This window comes from Lissotriton vulgaris, chromosome 2_1, assembly GCF_964263255.1.
Source record: "Lissotriton vulgaris chromosome 2_1, aLisVul1.2, whole genome shotgun sequence".
Lineage (NCBI taxonomy): Eukaryota > Metazoa > Chordata > Amphibia > Caudata > Salamandridae > Lissotriton > Lissotriton vulgaris.
The window spans coordinates 1,574,992,416-1,575,013,034 of NC_141687.1; the positions used below are offsets into that span (position 1 = coordinate 1,574,992,416).

General features: G+C 46.2%; 1 protein-coding gene across 2 annotated transcripts in view; it reads left to right on the top strand.

The window, feature by feature from the left end:
• Positions 1 to 4,718: 4,718 nt before the first annotated feature.
• LOC147732926 (histamine N-methyltransferase A-like) overlaps positions 4,719 to 20,619 on the top strand; it is a 196,162-nt gene continuing 180,261 nt past the window's right edge. The window contains exons 1-2 of one of the 2 annotated variants that reach the window (XM_086957465.1): positions 4,727 to 4,818; positions 9,338 to 9,851. The gene's annotated coding sequence lies outside the window, so the exon portion shown is untranslated. Of the gene's footprint in view, positions 4,819 to 9,337; positions 9,852 to 20,619 lie in introns of both variants that reach the window. The other variant, XM_086957464.1, reaches the window with a different exon arrangement.

The following is a 20,619-nucleotide window of genomic DNA, read 5'->3' on the forward strand; positions in this document are numbered from 1 at the left end:
TATTATTTTTCCCAATTAATTAATTAAGAATAACAAAAAATTATATATAAAAATAATTACTCTAATTAATGTAATTAACTAATTAATAATAATTAAATACCAACTAATTAATAATTAAAAATATGTACACAATTATTTTAATGAATTAACTAATTAATATAAATTAATTACCAATTAATTATTAATTAAAATATGTACAAACATATATTAATTAATTATTATTAAATTACTTCCCACCCCATTCCCCTATAAACCCATAACCCGCTACAGAACATATTTATCAAGTAATCAATTAATTAAAATTAATTAAAAATTAATTCTCAATTAATTAATTAATAATTCCTACTAATTAATAATTAATTTAACATAATTAAATTACTTCCCACCCTATTCCCCTATAAACCCACAACCCGCTACAGTAGTAAAAGACAATATTTAATTAAATTACATTAAAAATAAATAATAAAACATAATAAATACAATATAATATACACTAAATTTATTTAAAAATTGATATTAGTAACATCGAAGTTATTTATTTCGATATTATTGACATCGATATTTAAATATTCGATATTACTGATATCATACTAATATCGATATTAAGACTGTCGATATTACTTACCTTCGATATTTTGTCCCATCAATATTTAAACTTCGATATAATTGTATATCGAAATTTAAAACTCGATATTTTGTCTGTGTACCGGTGACGAGTGCCTGGGTGACCGTCTTCCTGGTTTCGGTCGGGATCCATCGGAAGATCTTGCGGAGCATGCGTAGGGTGTTGAAGCATGATGAGGAGACGGCGTTGACTTGTCTGGTCATCGAGAGGGAGGAGTCCAGGATGAAGCCCAGGTTGCGTGCGTGGTCTGTTGGCTTGGGAGTGGTGCCCAGGGCAGGTGGCCACCAGGAGTCGTCCCAGGCGGATGGGGATGGTCCCAGGATGAGGACTTCCGTCTTGTCTGAGTTCAGTTTCAGGCGGCTGTTCTTCATCCCCTCGGTGACGTCTTTCATCCCTTTGTGTAGGCTGGTTCTGGCGGTGGCCGGGTCTCTGGTGAGGGAGAGGATGAGTTGGGTGTCGTCGGCGTAGGAGATGATGTTGAGGTTGTGTTGAAGTGCGATGGCTGCAAGAGGTCTCATGTAGACGTTGAAGAGGGTGGGGCTGAGTGATGATCCTTGTGGAACGCCGCAGATGACTTTGGTGGCCTCGGATTGAAACGGGGGGAGGCGGACTCTCTGTGTTCTTCTGGCGAGGAACGAGATGATCCACTCCAGCGCATTCTCTTGGATACCCATGTTGCTGAGGCGTTGAACTAGGGTGCGGTGGCAGACAGTGTCGAACGCTGAAGAGAGGTCTAGGAGGATGAGGGCCACTGCTTCCCCATTGTCGAGCAGGGTCCTGATGTCGTCGGTGGCTGCGATGAGGGCGGTCTCGGTGCTGTGGTTGGCTCGGAAACCGGACTGCGAGGGGTCGAGGGATACGTTTGTCTCGAGGAAGGCGGAAAGCTGTCTGTTGACGGTCTTCTCGATGACTTTGGCAGGAAAAGGGAGGAGCGAGATGGGGCGGAAGTTCTTGAGGTCGGTGGGGTCCGCTGTTGGTTTCTTCAGTAGGGCGCTGAGCTTGGCATGCTTCCAGCTCTCCGGGAAGGTGGCGGTGTTGAAGGAGGCGTTGATGATGTTCCGGAGTTGGGGTGCGATGGTAGAGTCGGCCTTGTTGAAGACGTGGTGGGGCTGGGGTCGGTTGGAGATCCGGAGGGGATGGTGTTCATCGTGCGGGCTGTGTCTTCGGTAGTCACCGTGGTCCAGGTGCGGAGGGTGGTGGTGGGGGGCATTGGTTCGGTGGTTGGGTGCGTGGATGGTGCGCCGAAGCTGTTGTGGATGTCGGCGATCTTGCGGTGGAAGAACGAGGCGAGAGAGTCGCAGAGATCTTGTGAAGGAGTGATGTTGTTGTTGCCGGTGCTGGGGTTGGAGAACTCCTTGACAATGCTGAAGAGTTCCTTGCTGTCGTGGCCGTTGTTGTCCAGTCGTTCCTTCAGTGATTTCTTCTTGGTGGTTCGGATAAGCTGGTGGTGCTTGCGGGTGGCTTGTTTGAGGGTGGTCATGTTGTCTGTGGTCTGGTCGAGGAGCCAGGCTTTCTCGAGGGTGCGGCAGTTCTTCTTGGAGTCCTTGAGTTCATCGGTGAACCAGGGGGCTTTCTTGCTTCTGGGTCTGCTGGGGGGGTTCTTCAGTGGTGCGAGGTCGTCGGCGCAGGCGGTCAGCCATTGCGTGAGGTTGCGGGCTGCTTCGTTGGGGTCCGTTGTGCTGGCGGGTGGGTTCTGGCTGAGGGAGGTGGTGAGCTGTTTGGGGGTGATCTTGCTCCAGCTCCTGTGGGGAACCTGTTGCGGGTGGTGGTGAGTCGTAGTTCTTCTGAAGCTGAAGTGGACGCAGCTGTGGTCGGTCCAGTGAAGTCCGGTGGAGTGGCTGAAGGTGATGTGCTTGCTGGATGAGAAGACGGGATCGAGCGTGTGGCCGGCGTAGTGGGTGGGGGTGTTGACCAGTTGCTTGAGTCCGAGGTTGGCGAGGTTGTCCAGCCGGGCGGTGGTGTTGCGGTCCTTGTTGTTCTCCAAGTGGAAGTTCAGGTCAGCTAGGAGGATGTAATCATAAGAGGGGAGGGCGTGCGGGCTGATGAAGTCTGTGATGTCTTCGCTGAGTTGTGTGCGTGGTCCTGGGGGTCTGTAGACGAGGGTGCCTCTGAGGGTCGTCTTTGGGTCGATATGTATCTGGAAGTGGAGGTGCTCGGCGGCGGAGAAGGTGTCGTTGGAGTCGGTCATGACGCGGATGGTGTTCTTGTGTACGATGGCGATGCCTCCTCCAGTCTGGTTGACGCGGTCCTTCCGGGTGATCTTGTATCCGTCTGGGATGGCGATGGCGATGTCGGCTGCCGAGGAGGCGTTCATCCAGGTTTCTGTGAGGAAGGCGACGTCTGGTGATGTTGTGTCGAGCAGGTTCCAAAGTTCGATGGCGTGTCTGTGGATGGAGCGGGTGTTGAGCAGGATGCAATTGAGGTGGCTGTTGTTGGTGCTCGTCTTGGTGGGTGCGGTGCAGGTCCGGAGGCAGGTGAACTTACAGGCTTGACAGGTGAAGGGTCCGTGGGTGCGCCTCGGGGTGGCTCGGTGGCAGGCTCTGTTTTGGTCGGGTTTGAGTGCGATGAGGGTGGCGGCGTCGTAGGTCCGTCGCGTGGGCTGGCATCGTCGGGGGCCAGGGGTCCTGGCACTGGGCGCGGTCCAGGCACAGATGGGCTTGCCTTTGGCGCGCCTTCGGTGCACAATCGGCGCGCCCGCTGCACGTGACTGCTGCGCGTTCGCTTGGGCGTCATAAGAGAGGAGCCGGGAGGGAGGAGCAGCCGGGTGGCGGGAGCGGGGCAGCGAATGGGCAGGGAGTCAGCGGCGGGAAAAGGAGGTCAGAGGGCGGCTCAGCTTCGGCTGGGTCGTCCTGGGAACGAAAAAAATGAAGGAAAATGAGGAGAAAGAAACGAAGGGCAAAATACACAAGTCAAGGCAGAAACACACAAGTCAAGGCAAAACGAGGCAGACGCTATACAAAGAAACGAAGGGCAAAATACACAAGTCAAGGCAAAAGCGAGGTAGATGCTTTACAAAGAAACGAAGGGCAGAATACACAAGTCAAGGCAGAAACACACAAGTCAAGGCAAAACGAGGCAGACGTAGTGGTGTGCGGTCGCTCCCTGCACCTCTGCGCTGTTCCCTTAAGTGAGGAGCCGGGAGGGAGGAGCAGCTGAGTGGCGGGAGCGGGGAAGCGAATGGGCTGGAGGGGGGCGGGGCCGCAGGGAGTCAGCGGCGGGAAAAGGAGGTCAGAGGGCGGCTCAACGTCGGCTGGGTCGTCCTGGGAACGAAAAAAACGAAGGAAAATGAGGAGAAAGAAACGAAGGGCAAAATACACAAGTCAAGGCAGAAACACACAAGTCAAGGCAAAACGAGGCAGACGCTATACAAAGAAACGAAGGGCAAAACACACAAGTCAAGGCAAAACGAGGCAGACACAGTGGTGTGTGGGGGCGACCTCGCCTGGATACAGGCTCAGCGGTCACTAAATAAGGTGCAGCTGTGCCTTTCAGAAGTGGCGGAGCGTGTCGTTAAGCCAACACTTTCTTGTCCATATCCCCCTCTATCCCTCTCAACAAATGACCCCAGTTTATTTCAACTTGACTATGACAGTTCCCAAAGAGGACCGTCGGCCCACAGAACACTTTACATAGAGCCCTGAGACCATTATCTAGTCTAAACTCTAAAGTGCAAAGCCCTGTTTAAAGTCTCTTGGGTTATTACATGCTTTATTTTATTGAAGAGTTTTCAATGTTGAGTTTTTGGCAGTGTAATGCACAGATATGGTTTTCTAAGCTGTTTGGAGGAACATATGATTTTCAATAATGGAATAACTCCGTGTGAGGTATGGGAATGTACGAGTTTTAATATTTAGTTTAAAAATCAATGTTCTACAATGCAACTGTGTTACGAAAACGCTGTCAATGCGAAAAAGAGGGAGGCATATCAGGGGTTAAATTTGATGTTAAGAAAATGTATTATAATTAAGGATATCAAACATACATGTGTGAGCAAAGGCTGCCTCCTTGCTTTTTTTTTTGCTCTCTAACTCTTCTCGAGAAAAAATACATCCTGCCTGCCAAGGAACAAGATTCCTGTGGGTGGAGCATTCAAATCTTGACTGTCACTCAGCTGGATTCCAAGAAGCTGTTTCCTGCAGCTCTTCCTCCCCTGTTATTGTGATAGAAGTGTCAGCCCTGGAGAGATACAGGACGTAAGTACAATCGATGATAATTGGTGAATTCGAACGTTTCTAAATGTGAATGGTTTTCTAAAAAAAAATAAAGCTCCCTTGCTCCTTAAAGAAACGTGATGAACGCGATTGCAGTTTACGAATTTGAAAGTCAGGAAATTTGCTAATCTCTTCAGACGTGCATTCATTAAACTATAACGCAAAAAACGCATTCACTGCCTCACTATAATTTAATGATTATACGAAACGTTGCTTCGATTCGATTGCTACGCCACTGGCAAACTCAGGATTCGTGAATTCGAAGATCCCGTTTAAGACACAGACCTTGTTTGTTTTCTCAAGTTAAATACAAACGATTCATGTTCGGTCTTTAAAAACACTTTAATTTGTATGACGTACAGTCTGACTTGAAAACACATTGTTCCTCAGCATAGTAATCTGTAAACAGTGTACGTATGAAAACAAGAAACAGCGGGGCTGGGAAACGTACTTCCGTTTACATTCATTTTAGAAATTTACAAAGCAGAGCTTGAATCCTGTTCAGCTGGTTGGTCCTTAAACAAAAACAGCGTTTGGCGGTTCGCCAGATTTGCATTTTTTCACAGCCTCAGCGAAGCAAACGATATTGGTAGCTGTGATGTATTCAGCAGTTTGGAGCAGCACAAATACATACTTCCAAAAATAATAAATGCCAACGTATTGCATAGATAGGAGTGATATTTTAACGAAAATAGATCTAATTTCCACATTAATTTGATTAGAGTGGAAGAAATTTTACGAGGGAGAAAACAAAAATTCTTTTTTTTATAAAAAATAAATTGCGAGTAGAGTTGTGCCAAGTATATAACGCGATAAAAAAAGCGGTAGGATTTTTCAAATCTCTTGATATACTAATGGCGTCAGAAGAAGTTTCATGCGGTAGGACCCTTCACAGAAATGGATCATGCAGGTTGTAACTCCGATGTCTTCGTGAGAAATGTACGCGAGGACATGATTGTTTTGCATTGCAGAATTTTCTAACCCGATAGCATATCCGAGCAGCAAACATACCTGTGAGATGTCCATCAGAAAGTGAAGAGCGTTAATTTCATCGCAGACCCCACTTTTGCTTGGGACGCTAGCTTGTGTTGCAAATTTGTTTATAAATTATAGAGCAAAACTGCCACTGTTTTATTAGCAAAAGACACACAATTGATGGACGTAATGCAGAACAAATCAAAACATTCACCACGGTGAAGAGATCTGGGTTAAATCCATCATTCTTTTGCTGACCATGCCGCCCCAGTTTTAAAAAAAACTCATGCGTATTTAGAGAGAACTTGTCCTTTAAAAATAGGAAGGAGGCCATTGACCCCTCACACCCTAGATCGCCCAGAAACATTATTCCCTGTGACATCTACCTAAATGTGGTCTGATCTTGAAAGATAGAGGTAGGATTCTGGCAGCGGTAAAAGGCTTATAGTAATTAATTTTAGGAGTCGACCATTTGCGCCAAATCTTACGCCAAACTGAGAACATTGCTATAGTGACCTTAAACTTAGTCGTCTTATAATAACTGGGTTTGAGCACCCGCAGTAGAATCCCCTGAGCATCTTTCCCTAGTCCTATTTCAAAAACAGAGGGTCTACAAAACGATAGCAGCAGTGCCCTATCCCCAAACAGTGGTATAGCAAAATGCTGAAGGAGAGCTGACCAGCAATACAGCTCCAAATTCGGCACAGCCCAGCCTCCCGATCGCGCGGGAGGTGCATCCACTTGGCCGTTCTTCTAGGTTGGTGATACCCCCAAAGAAATCTATTACAGCACCTTTCAGCCCGAGCGCAGCTATATTGGAAGAATTCAAGCAGAATAGTTCTAAATTGGTATAAAAACTTTGGTAAAACCAGCATTTTCAGAACATTTCCCCTGCCATACAAGGACAAATGCAGATTGTCTAGTCTTACCAAAGTGGAATTGACAGAATCAGTAATAGGCAAGATATTCAGGTCAGGAATATTATCAACTACAGCAGTAATTTTGACCCCAAGATATGACGCACTTTGAACAACTGGAGCTTCAGAGGGGCCCATGGCCACTGATTGAACAACCTGGGTTTTGATAACATTAAGTTTGTAACCAGAAAACTGTCTACTGTTCTGCTAAGTTCTTAATAGCTGGAAAGGCTGATGCAACATTGCTGGTCAAAACTATAATATCATCGGCATATGCCAACACCTTATACTCTGCTATATTGACCCTGACTGAGAGTATGTTCAGAGAACTCTCGATTTTGCTTAAGAAGGGGGTCAATATATAGGGCAAACAGCAGGGGCGAAAAGGGACAGCCCTGCCTAGTGCCCCTGCTGATGCTGAATGATCTTGATAGCAAACCTGAGACCGAGAGAGTAGCCTCTGGTGCAATATAAAATGATTGGACCGCTTGAATAAACTCAGAGCTGAACCCCTTCCACTGGAGGACTGCACATAAGAACCCTCAGGCGACCCTGTCGAACGCCTTTTCAGCGTCCAACAGGATCGCGCCGAGGGGAGATTGTGTAGCTTGGGCCCAGCCCAAAAATGCAATTACACGGCGGACATGATCGGCCGTGTCCCTACCTGGAATGAAGCCATGCTGGCGTAAGGAAACTAGTGGAGAGATCACCGAGGCCAATCTAGTAGATAGAATTTTGGAATATATTTTACTATCTGTATTGAATAAAGATATCGGTCGAAACAATGAAGGGTCCAGCTCCGGTTTATCTTTCTTCCTAATTAAAATAATAGTGGTTTGACGCCATGAATCTGGTATGTGCCAGAGCTGTGCCCCTCTAAGAGTTGCTGGCAGATCAACCGGAATCTCTGAGCGAAACAAACTATAGAATTCCAAAGTGATGGAGTCGGGGCCTGCGACTTTACCATTGGCTAGTGAATTAATCACCAGCTCAACCTCATACCATTCTATAGGGGCAGAAAGGATTTCATTCTGCTGAGCATTAACCTGGAGAGTGTTGAGGTCCTGTAAAAAAAGCCCCGACTTCAGATTCTAAATTTAGATCGCTGCTTTCTCTGAGTACAGAGAGCAGTAAAACTGCCAGAAAACCTCCATGACCCCCTCTGATGTATCCTGAATATGGCCTAGAGAGTCCTGGATCTTAGTGATACTATTAGCCAACCCTCTCTGCTGAAGTCGCTTGGCGAAAACCTTGCCAGATTTCTCCCTAAACTCGAACATCATAGAGCGGAATTGCAAATACTTTGCAGCAAGGTCCTGGCCAAAATAATCCAACAGAGAGGCCTTAACTCTAGCCACATGGAGCTGGCTTTGAGCTGTATCCCGGCCCTCCTTAATCGCACAAATCAATTGAACCTCTGCGGTCCCCAGTTCCGCAATCCGCCTATTAGTTTGATCCTGAACGGACCTCTGCCGAAAGTACGAGAAGCTCTTCGTTTCCCCTGAACCGCTGCCTTTAGCGTATCCCAGACAGTGGTACAGGAGGCGGTCCCTCTGTTAATATTAAAAAATTCCAAAATCCAATTCCTCATATGTTTGACCAGAACATTGCTTCAGCTTGAACGGAAAAACAACGTGCTCTCTGAACTTCGAGCTGCCAGTCCCACTGTTTGACATCCGGGAATGCTTCGATGAACAATTCAACAACAAACTGTCTAATGTCCCACCCTTCAATCCCTTCCGGCACTCCCAAAACTCTCCAATTATTCCTCCAAGCTCTATTTTCGAGATCAGCTAGTTTCCACTGAATGTCATCTCTTTGGGATTTAATTAGATCTGTAATTCCTCTTTGAATTGCCATATCATCTTCCAAAGTGGAGATCCTCTCTTCCGCCTCCCCAATTCTAGAGGCGATATCTGAACAGGTTTTAGCTACTCTTCGGATGGAGTTTTGAACCCTGCAACATGCTCCCTGAGTTCTAGCACTCTCCTGCCGGGTCTCTTCGTGATGCGCCATAATTGTCTGATAAATAATCCCAACTGTCATCTAGCCTGGGGGCAGATTAGGACAGCTGGTACTTTGAATAGTAGCGTTACCTTCCAGGCTAGGCTGCGTAGAAAACGAGTAGTCCCAGACTAAGGAACCATCATTCGACCCCGGGACCAAGGGCCCCTGATCCTTAGGTGCCTTACAAACAGTACCGAATCCATTAGATATGGCTTCTGAGTTTAGAACCTCATTAATACGCCAATCACCCAGCTCACTATCATCGCCATCTGTCCAGTCTTTGTCCAAGCCACCATCATCCTCTGAAGACCCAGTGTGGTCTCATAAGGAATAAAATTTATCACCGTCAGTGTCTCCATCAGGATTCAATAAAATGTTCTGTGAGAGCGTTTGGAGTCTATCCCCATGTAAGGTCTTCATTTGCTGCTGCTGTGGAGACTCCATGATCCCTTGGGCAGGGGGGGTAACTCCAGTTGCTGTGATTATTCCTGGATCTGGCTGGACTAGCACTCCCAGCGTTCCACTGGACTGAGCCATAAGATCTGCCTGGACTTCAGTACTGAATGGATCATTAGGAATGTTGTCGTTTCTCACCCCTCCAGCCTCCAGACCATCCATCCCGACCAGAGGATCTCCCTCAACTGCGGTCGATACCAATGATCCCAAAGGAAGCGAAGGGAGAGCGCTGTTAGCCTTACCAGCCTTACCAATAGAAGGAGGTAAGGAGACTTGGGGAGACACAGGTGGCTGGCTGCATTTAACGGTGCTTGAATTTTGTGGCATTTTGTTTTTATCTGCCTTTGGTTTGAACATCGCAGGAAACTTCTGCCTGGTTTTCGCCATTACTGGAGCTGTTACTGCAGCCGTTACTGGAGCCAGAGTTTCCACCGGCGCCCGTACACCTCCCTCCGCACATTCGCTCAGCACCTGAGCTCAAGGAGATTGTGCTGCCGCCCCGCCTGATTTCGCGGCACTGTACTGCGTCCTGTAGAAACAACACTCTTACCCTGATTTTTCGGCAGCATCCCTGGATGTGGGGAACACAACAGCTGGGTCGCTGAACCGCACCAGGAACCACAAGCGGTGGAGTGTTTCCGCGGAGAAAGAATCCAACAGGTAAGGTGGTAACGGAAAATTTCTCGCGTTTCTTTTTCCACTTTTAGTTCACTTTGATTTATACAGAATATCGCCAGAAGAGTATTTTCCGAAGTAGATCAAAGTAAATCAATTAAGCCCCATCTGCCTCCAGAAAATCTGTGGGTCTGCTAAATTTTGGCAAGTCGACCAGAGGAGAGAGCGTTTAGACCAACTCACTCAGCCAAGTGACCGGCCGCCATCTTGCCCCTCCGGATGCTCTCCTACCTCAGTCAAAAGCAGAAGTCCTGCAATTCCGTACCTGTGCCTAATACAAAAAGACAAAGTTACACCCCTAACTAGTCACATGGTACAATATGCCATGTACACCTTCTTGAGTAACTTTCCACAAAGTCCAATTAATTTCACAGCCTTGTCCTTCGACCTTGGTTTCCAAGTTTCACGAGGCACGGAAGTTGTCCTCCCTTCTCTTTGTCTGAGCTCTTCAAAGGCATCCCGTCCTCCCTTGTATCTCCTTAAATCTAGAATAACATTGTCAAATTCATGCACCTGCAGTAGGGGTGAAAAGAAAACTCTCTACACTTAAATTTTAATTAGCTCCTGACCCAAGAGCAAACGAGGAGATATGAAACCTTTAAGAAAACAAAAGTTATGTTATGTTATGTTATAAAGAATTTTATAACGCGCTCTGTTACTAGCAAGTATCCTGGGGCGAAGGGAAAATGTGGCATGAGCAGCGAGGAGGGGAAGGCAATTTGCATGTTCACATTAAATAGATAGGTTTTAAGCCCTGTCTTGAAGCTGGAGATGGTCTGGGCTGCCCGAAGGTGAGGGGGTAGAGTGTTCAAGGCTCTAGCGGTCCTGACCGAAATAGATTGGCCCCCCAGCCTGGTGTACTTAAATCCGGCCACAACCATTTTACACTGATTAGCAGAATGAAGGCAGCGGTTGGGGACGTACAAAGAGAATTGTTTCCTCAGTAATACAGCCAAAGCTGATGGATAGCTCGGAAAGAAAGAACCAGTCCTTTGAACATGATCCGTTGTGCCACCGGAAGTCAGTGGAGGCTGCGCAGGTGAGGGCGGACGCTCGACCTCCTAGGCAGATTGAACAGGAGTCTCGCAGCCGCATTTTGAATCACCTGAAGCCGTTGGATCAAGTAAGAAGGTAGACCGCTAAACAGGGCATTAGCATAATCAAGCCTGGAGAGAATAAGAGCGCACAACAGAGTCTCTTTGGCCTCTCGCGGGAGGAGGGGGAAAAACCTGCGCAAGGCTTTAAGAGTCCTGAAACACACGCCCGTAAGCCTTTTAATGTGATCCTCAAACTTCAGGTCGCTCCCAAACCAGACCCCCAGGTTCTTAGCTGGGCCACCCATAGATTTGGGGGCAAGGAATGTCTGGTGGCCATAGAAGGTCTCTAAAGTTATCAGGAAAGGATCCATAAAAAAGGACCTCAGACTTGTCTTCGTTGCACTTAAGCTGAGCAAGTGCTAACCAACGAAAGACAGATGAAAGACAATGCTGTACCGCTGAAGTATCCAAGTTGTCCCCTGGCCAGGTGAACAAGAGTTTAAAAGTTGGGCCTGCAATTTTGGCTAACCTAAGAACGTCCTTTAATATGCACTTGTTATACAGGCCTTTATATGAATTTTATAACTAATCATTATATACGTGCACAATTACATATTTTCTATAAACTTGTTTAAAATACTAGTCAAGCCTGCAAAAACAACACAATTTCACTCTACAGATTCTAACATGAAATACATAAAATGTGTTTTAATATGCACAACGTTCAACAAAACATCAAATATATGTGAGTACAGTTCGTACATGAGTATAATGCACCCCTTTGAAATTTCAGAGCGTTGAGCGCTCTATCACCTGTGAGAAGTAGCAGGTGCATCAGAAAGTAAAGAGGGTTAATTACATCACAGGCCTTGCTTTTTTGGGGGCCCTACTTAGCTTGTGGTGCAATTTTTTTTATAAATTATAGAGGAAAACTGCCACTATCTTATTAACTGGCAGTTAACACGGCTAATACCACTAGATGGTGCTATGTGCTTGAATTGACGTTTTCTGTTTACCTATAAATAATTTTTTTCACATGTTTTAAAATGTCCTCATCCTATGATGGGTCAGCTTCACTTGTTGACCAAGTTCAGAAAAAACGCCTGAGATGCAATGATGACAATTAGTAACTACACAAAGTTATAAAATCAGGCTATCAACTCACCAAAATGCCATGGGGAGCGGAATTCTGTGTCAGGACTGTAGGCTTCGGATTATGCTTCTCCTTCTTTGCTGTTCATTAACACCAATTCTACAAGTCAAGTCAAGTCAAGTCAGAGAATTTATATAGCGCACTACATAACCAGAGGGTCTCAAGGCGCTAAGGAGGGGGGGGAGGATTACTTGTCAAATATCCACGTTTTAAGTTGCTTTCTGAAAGCTAGGTGGTTCTGGGTAAGGCGAAGGTGAGTGGGGAGTGAGTTCCATGTTTTAGCAGCCAGGTAGGAGAAGGATCTGCCTCCCATGGTGGTCTTGTTGATGCGAGGTATAGTGGCGAGGGCTTGGCTGGAGGAGCGTAGTTGGCGGGAGGGGGTGTAGAAGGTCAGTCTTGAATTGAGGCATTCTGGTCCGATGTCGTAGAGTGATTTGTGTGCGTGGGTTAGCAGTCGGAAAGTGATTCTCTTATTGACGGGTAGCCAGTGGAGGTCTTTCAGGTGACCAGAGATGTGTTCGTTGCGTGGGATGTCTAATATGATTCTGGCTGAGGCGTTTTGGATTCGTTGGAGTTTCTTTTGAAGTTTAGCGGTAGTGCCTGCGTAGAGGGTGTTTCCGTAGTCCAGTCGGCTCGTGACCAGAGCATGGGTGACTGTTTTCCTGGTTTCGGTGGGGATCCAGCGAAATGTTTTTTTGAGCATGCGAAGAATGTTGAAGCAGGATGAGGATACGGCGCTGGCTTGTCTGTTCATTGAAAGTGAAGAATCCAGGATAACGCCTAGGTTCCGTGCGTGGTCTGTCGGGATGGGTGCTTTTCCAAGGGCTTCCGGCCACCAAGAGTCGTCCCATGCAGAGGGGGATGTACCTAGGATGAGGACTTCTGACTTGTTTTAATAAACCACATTTCCCATAAACCATAGCATGGCATCATGTCTCCTACACTAATCTTAATGTCTCTGCATGTGTAAATTGCATTGTCTCTAAGTGATGTACTCCTTCTTTGTTGCTTTCACACAAGAGAAGTAGACTTAGATTTTACCCCATTTAATATTGTATTTTAACAATCTTGGTATTTGTCGTACTTTATAAACAGTTTGATCCTTTCTCCTGGCTGTATTACATTAGAACCCGAATTGGGTGCCTGGAGGCACTGCGCTGCAGAGCGGACAGTTTCTGTCCTATTTTGACGTCGCATTCCCGTGCACGCAACTCGCACGCTCCGGGTTTCCCGACCAATCTCGCATAGCTGCCAAGGTTTCAGATTGCATATGTGTGATATTTTCATAATTTCAGTGTAATGAGTGACATTCAATGACTATGAGTGACATTTTCTCTCAAACAGTATAATGTGACCCACACTTAGTAGTAACATAGCACAGCCCACAGCCTAGGTTGAACATGTGTTAAATGTAAATGTAAATGTCAAGGTATTTGTAGAGCGCACTGTCACCAAGCGGATTCCTGCACTATTACTCATACCGCTGTGGAACCCTTCCTGGCTTTCCCTGTGAAGTTTCCACTCCTGGGCACCCCCAGGGTGAAGACAGGCATCCTAGCGCTGTTGGGGCCGGTGTGGAGGTTAAGCAAGCTATTGCCCAGAGTTGCAGCGTGAGGCCCATGATTAGAATAGGCACCGAGGCGAGAATTGTCAGGTCCGAGGAAATTGAGCCCAAGACCAGCCGAGGCAGGAATTGAACCCTGGTCCCGGGCCAGAACACTGCATCAGGATCTGCCGCTCTAACCATTAAGCCACACTCCTCCTGTGTTGGGCGTGCAGCAGAGAAGCAATAAATTAAACAGAGATTCCCTGTTCTAGACAACCTGCACCTCCCTGGTGGCAGTCAGTCAAATTAGAGAAATGGACTGATCAGTGGAGTGGTGTGGCTCACTGGTTAGAGGCAGCAGACCCGGAAGCAGAAGTCGGCCCGGGACCAGGGTTCAATTCCCGACACGGCAGGGTCGTGGACCAAGGTCAGCGGACTTGATAATTCTCGCCTTGGTGCCTACTCTAACCAGGGGTCTCACTCGGCAACTCTGGGCATTAGCTTGCCTAATCTCCACAACGGCCCCATCAACGCCGGGGATGCCTGGCTCCACCTTGGGGACTCCCAGCAGGGAACATCCCACAGGGAATGCCAGGACGGGTTCCCCAGCGGTATACAGCGCCAGGACGCCGGCTGGCAACAGTGCGCTTTACAAGTAATACATTACATTACATTACATTTTTACATTACATGATTAATTAGGAAAGTTTATCCAGGCTCTCAGCCACGTGGGAACCGAGGCTGACTACAGGAAGTGAGAGGGACCACAGCGGGGATCTTCTCCCTGCAACAGCTCTCTTCTTAGGCCCACTTTTTTTTTACTGCAGTTTAGAGGGACCCAGATTCAGAATCTTCATTTTGTGGCTGGATATCCAAATCTGTTTGATACTATGGTTTGAGCAGGGGGGTGCATTTTTAGATTAATTAGGCAGGTGTGTGTTTTTGTGATTCAGTCTTCAAATATCTGAAGTTCGTTTGGCTTTCTGTGATAGCAATATATTTCCATGCCATAATGTTGTACACTAGCGCCATCTTGTAGTCTTTGAAAAACAGTACCAGGAGGTCTGCATTTATGCCTCAGACCCAGCAAAGCGATGGCTGGTATCGAGCAAAGCAAGTAGACTAACATCTTTGCAGGAGAGAGCTTGGCCCGCACGGTGCACACTCTGCAGCAATAATTGCCTCCCCTGTGCCCAAACATCAAGTCAAGTCAATCAGCTATACAGGTTCTTCTGAGAAGCTTGAGACATCGTCTGTTTAACCACTTCAATGCTAATAACCCATTCATTTCAATGGAAATCTCATTATATGAGTAGTCTTCCCCTTAGCATCCAAGTGGTTAAGCACCTTCTCTTCCGACTTCGTGCCTAAACCCTTGGCCATCTTAGGTTGCACCCCCTACCACGGCTTTCCACCACTGTTTTTGTTTGACTAGTTGTTGTTTCCTAAACTTTAGCAGTACCTCAGCACTGTTTTCCCTGATGGCTGGTCCCCACGCCACTTCAGAAAAATCCCATGACTTTGAGGAGGAGCTCACTTGGGCAGATAATATTGTGGAAGTCTTGAAAGCTTCTGTGCCCCTACCCATTAACATGGCATTAGCTGAGGTTCACCAACCATTCTCCCAATACAATAGGCAGTATGCCATGTCCAGGCAATCATCAGATCTTAAGACGGTCACGCCACCCCTGCCCGACAGAAAACCACGACCCCCAAAGAGGAAGTTTGGCCCAACATGACAGTGGCGGCTGAAAGGTCGCAAGTCCTGCCTTATGACCATGCTTACCTCGTGGTCACTCCTTTCACTAGCAGCTTTCCTGCCCCTTCACTCCTCAAAACATGGACTCTCACAGTTTTGAGTCATCCCTCTCTGACTCAGGCGACGCCTCCAGCCTAGACTACAAACAAGGTCACTGGGAATCTCAGGGCCAGCCCCAGTCTTCAGTCTTCTACTCTTCTTCAGTCCTTGACACCTCCCTGCACTTTAATCCTGATGTGTTCCTACATCTCCATTCTACAAACCGAGCACCCACTCCTCTTGTCAGTGTCTATGATAGGGACATCTGTAACAGGCTCCGCTCAGACTGCCTTTGACCAGACTACCCTGATACGATAGCGTTTAACCATAGTTTGGCCACCTTTTTAAAGCACCTGATGTACAAACTACTTGAGATGGCGGTACTTGCCAAAGACAAGGTTAATCCGGTGTGTCGCATATCTTCCACTAATCAATAGCAACTGCAAGTTTGTGGATAACATAAACATAGGCATCATGCCATTCTGATTCCGACATGTGGTCCCTCAGATCAGCTTGCTCACAATACTACTGTTAGCCTCCCGAAGCCTAGGCAGGGAGTGAACAGTTCTGGCAATCATTGAATAAGACAACCCAGACCCCTGAGGGATCAAGTTAACAGACCAGAAACATTTTGCTCAGTCACTCAGGCTCACTTGCTCTTAGAGAAATATACAAAGAATACACTAAGGGACACTTTCCAAAATGCTTTGAACCAAGGTGATTCTTATATAGAATCAATGTGCTGCGATGATCAATAGAAGCATATGAAAGTTATAACTAGCATCAAAACAGTGAAGAGACAAAAAGCTCCACCATGTCGTTGATACAGTAAATATATGCAGGCATATAAAAATGATATAATAATCTAACGCACTCCTGTGGTGCAAAACCATAACCTAGGTGTCTAGGGTGTAAATGTGCATTCTGCCAAGAAACCCCCTTCACAATGATCTAGCCCCCTTACCTGGTGGGTAAGCATGTAGGACCCCCTCTTGCTCACAAACTGGACATCGCCCATGGAATGTCAGTCAGCTGCTATGTGAAGGCTTCAGCAGGCATGGACACCTCGAAGTCAGCAGAAGTGTCTCCTCTGGTTGTATTTGGAAACAAAAGGTTATATATAGAAAAAGGCATCCTTGAATTAGGTCAAGATTGTGATCAGACTGCCTTTGTTTTTATTCCACAGATAGCTGTGTTGCTATGTGGATGTAATAGTAAGCACATTTGTATCATGCACTTGAGGGCCTTGTACCTAATGCCAAGGCAGTGTGATAGAGTTCTTACAAAGCGTTCCATGTCAGCAAGGTCAGGTTTCCAAGAAACTAGCCCATGTGCCACAAATGCAAATGTGTGTCAAAAGTCAAAATGGTAAACAGAAGGCAACTAAGGAAAGGATTGTGTATATATAAAATGACACCATTTTCTACCAGGCCTCACTCGGGTGCATGACACCCAGTCCTCATACATAGGTCGCTAAGAAGCTATCTAAAGCAAAAGAAAATCACTAGAAGAATGCATGAGCATATAAGCATATAAAAAGAAAAATGCTGAAATATATACATGATAGAATTGCACTACGATTTTCACTTTCTGTGTTCACTGTCTATGCCTGTGGTTGTTACACTTAAAAATTGTAGTTTTAGCCTGCCTGTAATTGCATATTTTATCACATGTGTTGTGTTTTAAATGTGTGGTTTTCCCTGCCCATGATTGCCTCCATTTAGTGTGTTGAATTGTGGGATTTGCAGTCCAACCTCTGTAGTTTGTCCCTCTCATTCCTTGGTGACAATTCTGTTTTCCTTCCAAATTTCTCCTTTGCTCTGTGCTAAGACCTGTATGTTAAAACAGTGCACTCCCAGCCACCATTTTGTGTTCACAAGACAGTGAAACCAGCCCCTTTGCCCCCCCCCCCAAGCAACAGGGATTTTTCTACACCAGGGCCTGTTCACTTCGTTTTTTGGCCAGAAGAGGGAGTAAAGCTTTATTCAAACAGTATTGTTAGATTTCAAGTTAGTGAGGACCTTTACCTGTTGAAGTCCAAAGTGTGGATTGAGCCTGTCTGTCTCCTAGGAGATTCTGAACAGGAGAGGCAGCTGCCCAGCCCCCACCCCCAGGCCAGCAGACCATTGACTATTCACCTACTAGGCAAGTATGAGCCCTCCTCTCACACATGCCCAGGCCCCTTAAGCCTTGCTGGGTGCACCCCAAATCATTCTCCTCCATCTTGTGAGGTGCAGCCTACCTGTGCCCCAGATTGCAGTGAGCAGAGTCCAGGAAGTGGTAAGGAGACAGACTAGTGCTGTCTCTTCCCAAGACAAAAAGTTGTTTAAAAAACGATTTTCACTTTCTGTGTTTACTGTCTATGCATGTGGTTGTTACAGTTAAAAATTATAGTTTTAGCCTGCCTGTAATTGCATATTTAATCACCTGTGTTGTGTTTTAAATTTGTGGTTTTCCCTGCCCATGATTCTCTCCATTTAGTGTGTTGAATTGTGGGATTACATCAGGGCCTGTGCACTTCGTTTTTTGGCCAGCAGGGGGAGTAAGGCTTTATTCAAACAGTATTGTTAGATTTCAAGTTAGTTATGACCTTTACCTGCTGAAGTCCAAGGTGTGGTTTGAGCCTGTCTGTCTCCTAGGAGATTCTGAACAGGAGAAGCAGCTTCCAACTCCCTGGCCAGCAAACCTTGTCTGAGGTCGCTGGGACCTTATATGGTCTGCTAGTGGTTGGTACATGTCTACACTGATTGGTGGTTGTATCTGGTGTTTCTATTGGATTAGGGTTAATGTCCTCATTGGTTGGGTATTTGAGGGTTCTGATTGGTGTCTGGGTCTGTGATTCAATCATTGTAGGGTTGGGACTAGGGCTTCCTATGTTATTGGTTGTTGGGAGTAGGGTAGGACTAGGGCTAGGGTTAGACCTTTAATTGAAAGTAGCGATTAGGGTTTCTGTGTGATTGGTTGCTGGACTAGGTGTGGGACTTGGAGTAGGGTTAGGCTTTCTATTGGAAGTAGGGACTAGGGCTACCTGTGCCATTGGTTGCATGGACTTGTTTTTGGGACTACTGGTAGGGCTAGAGCTTTATTGGACGTAGAGGTCAGAGTTTTTTAACTGATTGGGTGCTTGGACTAGGGCTAAGATTGGCTGTAAGGTCCTAGTCTCCTATTGGTTCTAGATTTTAGGGCTAGTGTTGTGATTGGATAGTGTTAGGGCTAGGGTTCCCATTGGCTGAAGGGGTCACCTGATTACTAGGGCTATATAAAAGGCCAGGCTTAGGGCTTCTCAGCCCGGGCGTCGAGGCTAAGGGCAGAGAGGACAAGGGCAGTTTTCTGTTTGAGCCTGTTCGAGACTGGTCAGGACTAGGGCCAGAAATACAATATTAATACCTCTTTTATGTATCTATATACTTTCAATGTACTCATGGATCAATATATTTATCACTTTCTTCTAATTTAGCATTTCCAATGCACTTCCCTATTTCTCAGCCTATACTCTGCTCAATATATCTTCTAGCCCAACCTTCTGACTCATCTCAAACTTCTTTCTAGTACTCTTTCCAGTGCACTACCCTATCTCTCATGCTATATTTCTATCAATATATCCTCTACATGCACTCTCTCATTTATCCCATACCACTACTATGATCCCCAAAATAACCCTTTCTAGACTCTCCCCTAGACTACCCCTCATTGCATCATCTGAAACCTCTTTTACTATTCCGATCCCCTAAAACAAACCTTTCTAAACTCTTCCCTCTTTTCTACCCCTCCTGAACCCTTCTCACGCAAAATAACTGACTAACATATCCACCACTAAAATTACTTTGATGTTTCGTCATACTAATTCAACACTAATCCTGATGGGTTCCAGAGTAGTGTGTTACTTGCGCTTCAAAACCCCATCAGGGGTAGTAAGCGCTATATAAATACAAACCTCTTTCCCTTCACTATCCCGCCACCTACCCTTCCCTACCCAAATAACTGAATACCATATCCACTACTCAAATTACTTCATATTTTACTAAACTAATTTTCAACATAAGTCCTTTGTGGGTTCCGGAGTGGCGTGCTACTCGCCAGAAAAACGCTTCAACATCCATCATGGGTAACTAGTTATATATGAATGCAAACCTTTCTTCCCTTTTATCCCTCTGCTATCCTTCTCACTCCAAATACCTGACTAATATCCACCACTGAAATTACTTTCATATTTCACCTTACTAATTCACCACTAATCCTTTATGGGCTTCCGGAGTAGCATGCTTCAACACCCCATCAGGGGTAGCAAGCGCTATATAAATACAAACCTTTTTCCTCCTCTATCCTTCTGCTATCACTCCAAATCCAAATAACTGACTAACCTATACACCCCTTAACCCCTTCCATGTGGCCGCGATTCTGTGCCTGTGCGGCAGAATCGCGAGTGGGCGGGTTTATGACGGCCCCCAGCCGTCATCAGCACACGAGCACCGTAGTGCAAGATGGCTGGGGGCCGTCATCAGCATGGAAGGGATTAAAATGTACTTGCATGTGTCACTATACTAATTCAACACTAATCCTCTATGGGTCCCGGAGTGGCGTGCTACTCGCCGAAAAAGCTCTTCGACGCCTCGTCAGGGGTAGTAAGCGCTATATAAATGCAATTACAATACAATACAAAACAATTATGCTATTTGGAGACCCAGAGCATAAAGAAAGTCAGTATATTAAAAATCTAAAATAAAAAATAAAAACAGAAGGCAATTTAATACAAATTTGGGAGTTAAAAACTAGGCTAGCCAGATGTTTACATGTTCTGAATGGTAGATGAAACATTGCTGTTCCCAGTGTCCGCAGATGACATTCCTAGAGTCACACCTCTGAGCGAATCGATAGAGCAAGTATGAGCCCATCAAATCCCCACAGCAGCCGTTGAGGGACTGAAAACAGCCACCCTATGTTCCATAGAAACAGAGCTGAAATCCAAACCTCTAGGAGCAGAGGCAACCCACAGAGGCTCATAGAATAAGGTCAGAAGTAATGGAAAACTCAAGGGACAGCTGCACAAATGGGCCTTCAGAGGGTCCACCAGTACGTTTTTGTCTAAAGGTTTAACCAATTGCGATCCCAAGCACAAGTTAAGGGCACATTCGTAAGTGCCCAAGAGGCATTGGAACACAGGCTGTACACAATAAAGGCATACTGGCTGGAAAGACAGGAGCCAATGCTCATCCAGTTCT